General features: G+C 45.9%; 1 pseudogene; it reads left to right on the top strand.

Annotated features, from left to right (window-relative positions):
* Window positions 1–495: 495 nt before the first annotated feature.
* LOC136552998 (uncharacterized) lies at window positions 496–2,646 on the top strand (annotated as a pseudogene).
* The last annotated feature ends 8,941 nt before the right edge of the window (window positions 2,647–11,587 follow it).

Genomic DNA, 11,587 nt, shown 5'->3' with positions numbered 1-11,587 from the left:
CCTTCCCTTGATGTCTAAAGAGCTATGGTTAAAATTTCATGATTTTTGGACACCATTTGACAGGGTTTTGGATTTTTCTCTTTTGGTCAGCTTGCTGCTAAAAATACCGGATGTGTCCGAGATCATACCGGACGTGTCCAAAAATACTGGATGTGTCCGATATAATACCGGACGTGTCCGATATTTACAGGAGCAGTGCTGTTTTCTTTTGGGAGTTTGCTCATTTGGGCTTCGATCTATGTTCCGTTTGCTCTGTGGTGACACGCTGTGTTTTGAGGGAGCATTCACCCTTCTCTAGGGTTGTGGTCATCAAGTCTTTCATGTATTCTTTTTGGGGATTGATGTTGGGACAGTGGTTGAAGATTTCGAAAGAAATTTGAGGCTGAGGCTCCCATTCACCCCCCCCCTCTGGTCACCGTTTCCGGTCCTTCAATTGGTATCAGAGCCGGTTAAGGATCATTTCACCTTAATCGGTCCGTGATCCCCGAAGGCGACATGGAGCGTGGTTCCGGCAAACCACCGCACTTTGATGGGTCCAACTATCCTTATTGGAAGATCCGCATGTCTGCGTATCTCCAGGGGATTGATTGGCTCGTTTGGGAAATTTGCGAGGATGCTACGTATGTTGTGCTCCCTGTTGCGGCCCGTACCACCTAGGATCACAAGGATTGGCACAACGCAAATAGCAAAGCTCATAGTGTGCTTTTCTCGAGTCTTTCACTTTCTGAGTTCGAGCGTGTCTCCGATTGTACTACAGCTCAAGAGATCTGGGTGAGGCTTCAGAGCTATCACGAGGGGACTGCACAGGTCAAGACCAAACTCTATGAGACGTACAAGCGTGAGTATGAGAACTTCTCTAAGTTTGATGGTGAGTCCATTGATGCCATGTTTTCCCGCTTTCAGACTATTGTAAACAAAATGAAAGCGAACAAGGCCAACCTACCTTGTAGTGATCATGAGAGGGCGCTCAAGCTTCTCTATGCCCTTGATTGAAAGGTATGGGATGTGAAGGTGTCGGCGATCATTGAGTCAACCAACTACGACACCCTCACTGTCGATGAGCTTTTCAGCAAGCTCAAGTCCATAGAGATCGACTACCAAACCCAAGCCAAGCTCAAGAATCCTTCTGCACCAACCATGGCTTTGGTCTCAGGTAGTGGTTCAAGTTCATTGACTAACCCTTCACAAGCTTCTTTCTCTTTGTCGTGCTTGATGTCAGTCATAGAGGAGCAGCTGGAGTCTCTTGGGGATGATGAGTTGGCACTCGTCATCAGTCGGTTCTCTCGGTTTCACAACAACCATTTGAACCATCGACACAGTGGTGGCCCAAAGGAGGGATGCTATGGATGTGGAGATCTGGATCACTTTGTCGCGCACTGCCCCAAGAAGAAGCCCTTCACCAACAAGTACGACTCCGGCAAGCGCAAGGATAAGTGCGACTACACCTCTGGCAAGCACAAGGCCAAGGGCGGCTTCGACAAGGAGGCAATCAAGAAGGCGTACCGCAGGAAGGCCAAAGCTCAAGAACGCGCCTTCCTCACCTCCCTCAGCGACCTCGACGACGACTCCGACGATGATCACTCTTCTTCTCCCTCGACCGATGATGAGTCCGAGAAGAAGCATGAGGACAAGCTCAACGGTCTCTGCTTTGTTGCCGGTGCAAACCGTGGTGGGTTTTGTACTATGGTGGTTGACGATGGAGCAAAGCTCAAAAAGGACGTCGACGTCGACAACGACAAAAATGAGGTACCGCCCACACTTGACTCACTTATGCTTGAGCTTGATACTATGAATGATACATTGATGAGTCAAGATAAGTTGCTTAAGTGTGCTGCCCACAAGAGAAAAGAGTTTAAGGACCAGCTAGAGGTTGCTTTGAAGGAGTTGGAGCTTGCCAAGAGTGGTGTAGTGGTGTCAGAGGAGGAGGAGTGCGATGAGTGCGCTATACACATGTCTAACCTCTCTAACTTGCAATCCAAGTATGCTGTTTTGCTTGATGAATGTGATGAGCTGAAGTCTCGTTCTGGGTTGCTCGGTGCATGCAAGTCCTGCTCAGGCTTGCAATCTGAGTTGGCAGAGAAGGTTGCCAAACTTGCTGAGTTTGAGAAGGCCAACTCGGATAGCACCACCACTACATGTGTTCGATGTGAAGCTTTGGTGTTGGAGCTTGAGTCCTGCAGGCATGACAAGATGGGAACCGAGGAAGAAAACACACAACTTCGGTCCATCTTGAGCTGGGTGTCGTGCAGTGAGCCTCAGTTGGGCATGATGGTGAGCCAGTTCAGGCAGGGAACTGACTCATCGGGAGTAGGCTTTGCTATAGGTGGGAAGGGTGAGCATGTCTATGGCAAGGTTGGTGAACATAGTGGTTTGAACCCAAGTGAGAAACCCACCAACACTCCCAAATTGATCAAGATCCCTCCACCAGAGTCTACCAAGCCTATGATCAAAGATGGTGTGTTTGAAGAACCACCAAAAGCTCCACCATCCAAGCAAGTTTGGGTTCCCAAACTGAACCACTTTCGGAACTCACTCGATACTCTACCCAACATCTCTAGTGCACCCCTTCCTAAAGCCAAAAAGCCTCAGAGAGTGAACCACATCCACAAGAGAGTGAGTCAACCACCATCCAAGAGAGAGGTGAGGTACCACTATGACTATTGCCATAGAGATGGTCATTTGGCTGAGTTTTGCTTTAGGAGGAAGAGAGATGAGCGGCGTGAGTACGAGTTGAACAACTGGAACATGTACCGTCCTCCCCATGGTGTACATGTACCGCCTGTTTAGAGGCACAATGTTACGCCTAGAGGTGCAATGCCTCAAGGTGCTAGGCCTTAGGTGGCGAGACCACGTGGTGGTTGTGCCCGGCGTGGCCCAAGTCATGATCTATATGACTCTGGACCTCGCGACGGTGGCTTTCAGTCCCACACTCCTAGCGGACCACGTTTTCCCCCACGTGGTGATCGCTTCTCTCCAATGGGACATGGCATGTATGGTGTTTTTCCTAACACTTTTCCAGGGCAAATGACTCAACATTGGTATTCTCCTCATTTCACTAACCCTAGTGTTGTGCCATTTGCTCACCCCCTGTCTTTCTATTGATGCAGAGCGGAGGCCTGGAGAACACGTGGCTTGTTGATTCTAGCTGTTCGCGCCACATGACCAGAAGTTCCAAATGGTTCTCCAGCCTCGACCCCATGCAATACAAGGAGTACATCACATTTGGGGACAATAGCAAAGGTAAGGTGCTGTCTCATGGGACCATTCAGGTCAATGAGTCTTTTATCTTGAAGGACGTTGCTTTGGTTTCAAGCCTGCATTTCAATTTGCTCTCTGTTTCGCAACTCCTTCAAGATGGGTTTGAGGTGCGCTTTAAGACTGGACTTTCTCATGTGCTCGATTCTCAGGGACATCTAGTTTGTCAGATCGTTCCTTTCGGTCGAGTTTTCAGAGCTGATTTCTCTCAGTCTTTTGGTTCTTCTCGCTGTTTGGTTGCTGGATCTTCTTCTGATTTGTGGAAGTGGCATAGGAGACTTGGTCACTTGAGCTTCGATCTCCTAGTGAGGTTGAGTTCTCTTGACATGATCCGAGGATTGCCCAAACTTAAGTTTGAGAAGGATCTGGTATGCCATCCCTGTCACCACGGAAAGATGGTGGCTGCTTCCCATCCTCCAGTGACTCTGGTCATGACCACGAAACCCGGTGAGCTACTCCATATGGACACTGTTGGTCTGGCTTAGGTTTGGTCAGAGGGAGGGAAGTGGTACGTTCTTGTGATCGTGGATGATTTTTCTCGCTATTCTTGGGTGTTTCTCATGGAGGGCAAGGACGAAGCATTGTCTCATGCTCGTGACTTGATCTTGAGGTTGCAAACTGAGTTACCAAAGAATGCCATACGAGCTATCCACAGTGACAATGGCACTGAGTTCAAAAACTCTTAGTTTGACACCTTCTGTGCTTCCTTGGGTCTTGAACATCAGTTTTCTTCGCCCTATGTCCCTCAGCAAAATGGTGTTGTTGAGCGCAAAAATTGGACTTTGGTTGAAATGGCCAGGACGATGCTCGATGAGCATAGGACTCCTAGGCGTTACTGGGCCGAAGCCATCAACACCGCCTGCCATGTTTCAAACCGCATTTTTCTTTGTGCTTTCTTAAAGAAGACATCCTACGAGTTGCGGTTTGGGCGTCCACCCAAAGTGAGTCATTTTTGAGTCTTCGGTTGCAGGTGCTTCATTCTTAAGCAAGGTAATCTCAACAAATTTGAATCTAGATCTTCGGACAGTATATTCCTTGGTTACGCTTCTCATTCACATGCGTACCGTGTGCTTAATCTTGAAACTAACCGTGTCGTGGAGACTTGTGAAGTCACCTTCGACGAAACCATGCCCTCTTCTATTTCTGTCTTTGAACGTGTAGGTGATAAAGAGATGCGTGACAGCATTTTCGTTGAGGATGACGATGACGTCGATTGGGATGATCCCAAGCCATCTCAACCGGCTGCCCCGATCGAGCCAGCTTCGACCACTTCGGCTCATGGCCCTGAGCCCTCCACCTCTACTTCATGGGGTCCGTGCGAGCCGCTTCCTCAATCGACTGAGGAGGCCCCAGCTATGGATGAGGGGGAGGCGACTTCGTCTTTGGGTGCACCTCGACATATCCAGCGATGCCATCCTCCTCAGACCATGATCGGCGACATCGATGAAAGGGTAACACGTTCCAAGTCTTATCATATTTCCCATTTCGCTCATTCTGCTTTCGTAGCTTCTTTTGAGCCTCGAGATATTGGACACGCGCTATCTAATGCCGATTGGGTTAATGCTATGCATGAGGAGTTAGAGAACTTTGAGCGGAACCAAGTGTGGGTTTTAGTTCCACCTCCACCAGAGTGCCACCCCATAGGTACAAAGTGGGTTTACAAGAACAAGCAGAGTGAGGATGGGGTGGTGGTGAGAAACAAGGCGAGATTAGTGGCTCAGGGTTTTTGCCAAAAAGAGGGAATAGACTATGAAGAAACCTTTGCTCCTGTTGCCCATCTAGAAGCCATTAGGATTCTTTTAGCATTTGTAGCTTCGAAAGGGTTCAAGCTATATCAGATGGATGTAAAGAGTGCCTTCTTGAATGGGTACATAGAGGAAGAGGTTTATGTGAGGCAACCCCCTGGCTTTGAAAATCCAAAGTACCCCAACCATGTTTTTAAACTCCACAAAGCCTTGTATGGTTTGAAACAAGCCCTGAGAGCCTGGTATGAGCGTTTGAAAGCTTTCTTGCTTGATAAGGGTTTTAGGATGGGTTCTGTAGATAAGACTTTGTTCCTCCTCAAGCAAGGCACAGACATCCTTTTGGTTCAGATATACGTGGATGATATAATCTTTGGTGGCTCTTCTCATGCTCTTGTTGCCAAGTTTTCAGATACTATGAGCAGGGAATTTGAGATGAGCATGATGGGTGAATTGACTTTCTTCCTCGGGCTACAAATCAAGCAAACTCATGAGGGGACGTTCGTGCACCAAGGCAAGTACACCAAGGACATGCTCAAGAAATTTGATATGGGTGAGGCCAAGCCTCTTTCGACACCTATGTCAACCACGATGGCCCTGGATGAGGACAAGGAGGGAGAAGGCATGGACCAGAAGGAATACCGAAGCATGATCGGGTCCCTGCTGTACCTAACGATGACGAGACCGGACATCCAGTTTGTAGTCTGCTTGTGCGTGCGCTTTCAGTCTTCACCGCGCATGTCTCATCGTCAAGCCATCAAGCAGATCCTCAGGTACCTTCATTTCACACCCGAGTTTGGTCTTTGGTTTTCAGCCTCCTCCTCTCTTTCTCTTTATGGGTATTCTGATGCGGATTATGTTGGTTGTCGTGTTGAGAGGAAGTCCACTTCGGGGACTTGTCAGTTTCTTAGATCTTCTCTTGTGTCTTGGTCTTCTCGCAAGCAGTCTAGCGTCGCCCAATCCACCACAGAAGCTGAGTATGTTGCTGCTGCTTGTTGTTCCCAGTTGCTTTGGATGATAGCTACTCTGAGAGACTTTGGGTTAGAGTTTAGGCGAGTGCCTTTGTTTTGTGATAGCACCAGTGCCATAAGTGTAGCCAAAAACCCAGTCCTTCACTCAAAGACAAAGCACATAGAAGTTCACTTTCACTTCTTGCGTGACCACTATGAGAAAGGTGATATCGATCTGCACCACATTGATACCCAAAACTAGCTCGCGGATATCTTCACCAAACCACTTGACCAAGCCCAGTTTGCTCGCTTGCGAGGGGAGCTTGGAGTTTGTTTCCCTTTTTACAGGAGGGAAACTTTGGTTGTTGTATTCTAGTTTTGCTTTTCTTTGTAGTTTAGCCTTTGTTTTTGTTTTTATATCATACTTGCATATCATATCATCATGTATCATATTGCATCCTGAGCTTCATCCTTATAGTAGCTAGATTGACACTATGCTCTTGTTGGGGATGTTATGGATATACATGATGTGCTTTTGGCTTAGGCTCCTCTTGATCAATTGATGCATGTTATGAGCTAAGCTTGTTTTCCAAACTATGAACTTGATTAAAACTTATTGAAACATGAAATGTGTTCACCACTACTTGTGGCACTAGCATGTGTAGAATGTGTCGAGATCTTTTTCTTGCTTCATATATATGCTTAGTTGCTACGGCTCATACCTTGAGTTACACACTTGCTTGAGAAACTTGAATTTGTGCTAAAACTTGAAAATCAAACTAAGTGATTTGAAAAGATCGGGATGGGTCTGTACTATCCTATGTTAGAGTATCGAGACAGCTCCAAATTGCACTTATTGGTGAACTTGAGCTCTGTAATGGATACCGAGATCATTGTCTTAAGCTTCTGATTGCCATTGGCATAGGCTTGACATGGTCGCTAAGTCAGGTTTTGATGGCACAGATAACCTCCCGCACACACTTGTCTGACAAACTTTGGTAATACGCTGCATAACTACGATAACTTTCAATTGGTGTCTCAAATTTGATCAAACCACCAGTTTGTCTCTTGACATGATGTGTGAACTTTGTTTGGGGTAGTTCACTTTGCATACATGTGTAGCACAAGGTCGATCTCCTGTCTACTTTTGCTATGTGCTCCTTTGGTGGTGAACCCTCTTTTAAAATTGCTCAAACTTGATCAAAATTGCTTAAATGCCATATTTCGTCTCATTTGGTCACTTTGAGCATTTGCTAGCACTTGTATGTGTTGCTATATATACATGACAGCATCAACTAGAGCCTCTTTTCAATCTACTTACTATAATCTTGAAGCTTCTGCATTCGTGCATTTCTGCATTCATAGCATGATTTGAGGGGGAGATGCAATCTTTGGGCTCTAGCTTGATAAGTGCATGTGTCAACAAGGGGGAGAAGTTTTCCACACTCACAATGACACAAGGGGAGAAATATTCAGAAAAGGGGAAGAAACTTCCAATTTCACCTAAAGTTGAGAGATATGCATTCATTTGAGAGAGATTGCACTTGTTCAGGGGGAGTTGCATTTGAGGTGTTTTGCTAGATGTGTTGAGCCTTTGCCTCTTCTGGAGGGTCTAGCAGCTTTTTGGTTTTTCGAGCTTTGCTAGTGGTGTTGAGCCCGTTGCCTCTTCTTGAGGGCTAGCTTTGTTTTACTTGGTTGCGTCGAGCCATTGCCCATGTCTTTGGGGACCAAGTTTTGCTCATTTTCAAATGACCCGGTTCTTGGCTTTTCTTTGGCTTTTGGTCATTTGGGTGAGTTCTTTCTTTTCTCTTCTTCTTCTTTTTCTTTTGCTCAAGCTGTTCGTGTATTGGTGTTGACAATGCACTCATTAAGGGGGAGATTGCGAACACAAGGTTGACAAGTACCCTTGTGTGTTCGTTTTGTGATGAGTGATTGTTAATGTGATCCACGAAGTAGGTTGAGTGGTGACTAACCCTACCATGGTGAAAGCTATGTGTGCGACATGTCTTTTGGCTTGTGTTGTGTAGGTGTGGAGCTCGGATGCGGTGGTCGACGGCGAGGTGAAGGTTAAGGAGGACGTGCCGTGCCGACAGACTGGGAGCGGTGAAGGACGGACGTGAGGCTTGGACTGAGGGACCCAGAGGCCAGGTGACTAGCCGCGGTGGCTGACACTTGGGACATCGACAAGTGCAAGAAGACTGGAGTGACGGTGTTGACCGGGTCAAGACGGTGGACGCGTGAGTCGAGCAAGGCTCAGGAGGACTTGGCGGGCCGGCCGGTCGAGGACGGTGGTGACACGCGTCGGATGGCGGGGGACGCATATGGAGTACGCTACTCACGGACGGTTTGATGGTTTGGACCTCAAAACCATCGAATGGACGGTTTATGGGTTTGGGCCTCAAAACCCGGGCGAAGGTTCCGAGGAGGGACGGACGGCACGTGGCGGCATTGGGGAGTTCACGTCGAGGCGAAGCTACCGATGAGAAGGCGCGGTGGCCGTCGGATCAAGATTACACCGGGTTGGACAACAACGCCCTTGGGCTTAGCGGTTCAACTCATTTGTATCCAGGGGCAAAACTGGAAATGTGTAATAGCCCTATTAAATAGGATGAGGGAGCCCCCATCTCCCTCACCTCCTCCAGTTTTCATTTTCTCCTTTAGGGTTTCTTCCTCTAGTTTGCTTCCATGTATGAGAGAGGTCCACAACTCAAATTGTGACTTGGTTTTGAAGGAATCAGTGGCCGTAACCACCGTATGCCCTCCGGGATTCATGATTTAGTTGTGTTCTTGATGTGATTTTGGTGTTCTTCATGAGCTCCTTTTGTCCCTTCTTGTTTCCCCTCTCGTTTCTTCGTTTTGGGATGGTTTTGGTTCGTTCTTGTTGCCTTGGATCGATCAATGACATGAGTAGAAGCTTTCCACCGAAGGAAATCCACTAATTCCTCACGAGATCACAGATCCGAGCAATTTAAGTTCTTGACCTATTTTTTGGGGGATTCTTCAATTCCTTCGATTCACGGAGTTAGAGTTTGTTTCGGGCCATAATCCTTTAGAGGTTGCCTTTCTACTCGCTCGTGAACCCTTGTGCAAAGTTTCAAGTTATTTGGAGTTGATTTGATCAAGTTATGACTTGATTTGATTTTTCCCGAGAAACTGCTCGTTCATACCGGACGTGTCCGATATGATCTAGGACGTGTCCGATATTTCTTACTTTGGAGTTTTGAGCTGAAATTTGGTGGAGACCTTCCCTTGGTGTCTAAAGAGCTATGGTTAAAATTTCATGATTTTTGGACACCATTTGATGGGGTTTTGGATTTTTCTCTTTTGGTCAGCTTGCTGCTGAAAATACCGGATGTGTCCAAGATCATACCGGACGTGTCCGAAAATACCGGACGTGTCCGATATAATACCGGACGTGTCCGATATTTGCAGGAGCAGTGCTGTTTTCTTTTGGGAGTTTGCTCGTTTGGGCTTCGATCTGTGTTCTGTTTGCTCTGTGGTGACACGCTGTGTTCTGAGGGAGCATTCACCCTTCTCTAGGGTTGTGGTCATCAAGTCTTTCATGTATGCTTTTTGGGGATTGATGTTGGGACAGTGGTTGAAGATTTCGAAAGAAATTTGAGGCTCCCATTCACCCCCCCCTCTGGTCGCCGTTTTCGGTCCTTCAGTACCGCGCGCCGACGACCTCGCTGCTGATGCGATCTTGAATGTGTTTCATCATTAGCGCCGATGACCTCGCTGCTGATGCGATCTTGAATGTGTTTCGTCATTAGCGTCGACGACCTCACCAGCCACTGCTTGGTGTTGTAAAAATGTGTACCGCGCGCCGACGACCTCGCTGCTCTGCTGCTGCTGATACGACCTCACTGCTTGGATGTGTACTGTGTTGTAAAAATGTTAAGTTCGTCGTCCGCGAGTGTGCACAAGCAGCTGTTGTCGGCCACCAGGCCATTCCTTAATGACGACAACAAGCGTAGTCTTCGTCATTAGCGCGCGTAACCGACGCGTGTCATCCAGCGACACCAACAAAAACGGCAAATTAAGCGTACGACGATACAGTGGCTAGTCACCATTTATCTTTAAAAATAGTTACAGATATTACGATTGATGTTTCAAGTTACCACCATAAATCGATTTATAAAGACGCTTGGTATATCACCCTGAAATCGATTTGTAGACATAGTTGGTAATAATGTGACCGGTCTCAAAAAGAAATACAACGCAATGAAGTTCATAACCCTTTCAAGTTAGATTAAGAACTTTCTATTGAAGTTGTTGAGCTAGAAGACATGTACAACCTTTACTTGATGATATTTTCAATTAAAATAGTATATGGCCCCAAAATTATGCTTTAAATTTTTTAGTTTTTCAAATCCAATTTTAAAATGTACATTCTTGCTGTGATACCGAATAGATCTGAAACGTAGAAATTTGTTCTCCTAAACTGAAAACATTTCTCTTTTGAAAGTAGAACATTGTTTCATGAATCTAGAACATTGCCTTTGCTCAATACAAGAATTTTTTCTATCTTTATAGATCAATGTTTGTTAACAAAATTTTATCCAAATATATTCATGTAGGGTCTTTTTTTTGAAGGATTTGTTGTAGGATATATAATGGTCAAATAGGAACTCAATTTGGATACCCAGTTTGTAAACTAAGCGTTTTTTAGTTTATAAAAAATATCACATGTGATGATGTAAGCAGTTTTGGTTGGACTTGCATGCATGGCTAAAGACAATTTGGGCCACAAGAAAGAAAAGTCCAAAAAGAAGATAAATTCTTATCATTTCGGAAATAGTAATGGTTATATTAGCAATAAGACACATATACTTACATTTCATAATGACTTATACTTACATTATCAGCATAGAATTTATGTATACGGTGGAGCACCGCCGCCCTCGTTCACCCATGTGTACAGACATATATACGGCGGAGTGGAGCACCGCCACTCTTGTCACACCGCCCTCTCTCACGGCCTAGTCGATCAACATTCGTATTATTGTTATCGTTAACGCTAAACAATCACACTAGGGCGAACCACGCTGTTGATGTCACCGACGTGGTTCGCCCAAGTCACCGACGCAATTCGCCCTTGGCCGTTTATGTATAGCCCTAATTCACCCTAGTACCGACGCAGTTCGCCCTAGTGTGGCGAATTGCGTCCGTGACCGAGGGGCAAGATTTAATAATGCACATTGTTCATAGATTTTACGCATGTAAGCAAAGATTTGACGTACTATATATTGGTTTTGTTTTTTGAAGCTAGATGGCCGACCCGAGAAACATGGATGAGGAGGAGTTGATGATGAATTTGATCAACACTGACACTCAAGTTGTCGGCGATGATGGTGCTAAAAATAACGTGCAAGAGGATGCAGATGACGGGAGTCAGTACTTAGCTCTTGAACAAAATGAGCAACAACATATTGGCCAAGTATATATTTTTTATTATTAGCTATATATATTATCATATGTCTTATGTGTGCTCATGACATTAAAAATAATGTTTATGTTTTGTAGCCCTCTAGATCTACATCAACAACTACAACGAAGAGTAAAAATGTTCGAGGTCCCAAAAAGCCATTGGAGGTCTGCTTCATCATCTCGGAGTTCAATGTGGATACAGGAGAACCG

The sequence above is a fragment of the Miscanthus floridulus genome, chromosome 4 (genome assembly GCF_019320115.1).
Source record: "Miscanthus floridulus cultivar M001 chromosome 4, ASM1932011v1, whole genome shotgun sequence".
Classification (NCBI taxonomy): Eukaryota; Viridiplantae; Streptophyta; class Magnoliopsida; order Poales; family Poaceae; genus Miscanthus; species Miscanthus floridulus.
The sequence above is the reverse complement of the archived record's forward strand: the minus strand, read 5'-3'. Positions and strand labels throughout refer to the sequence as shown.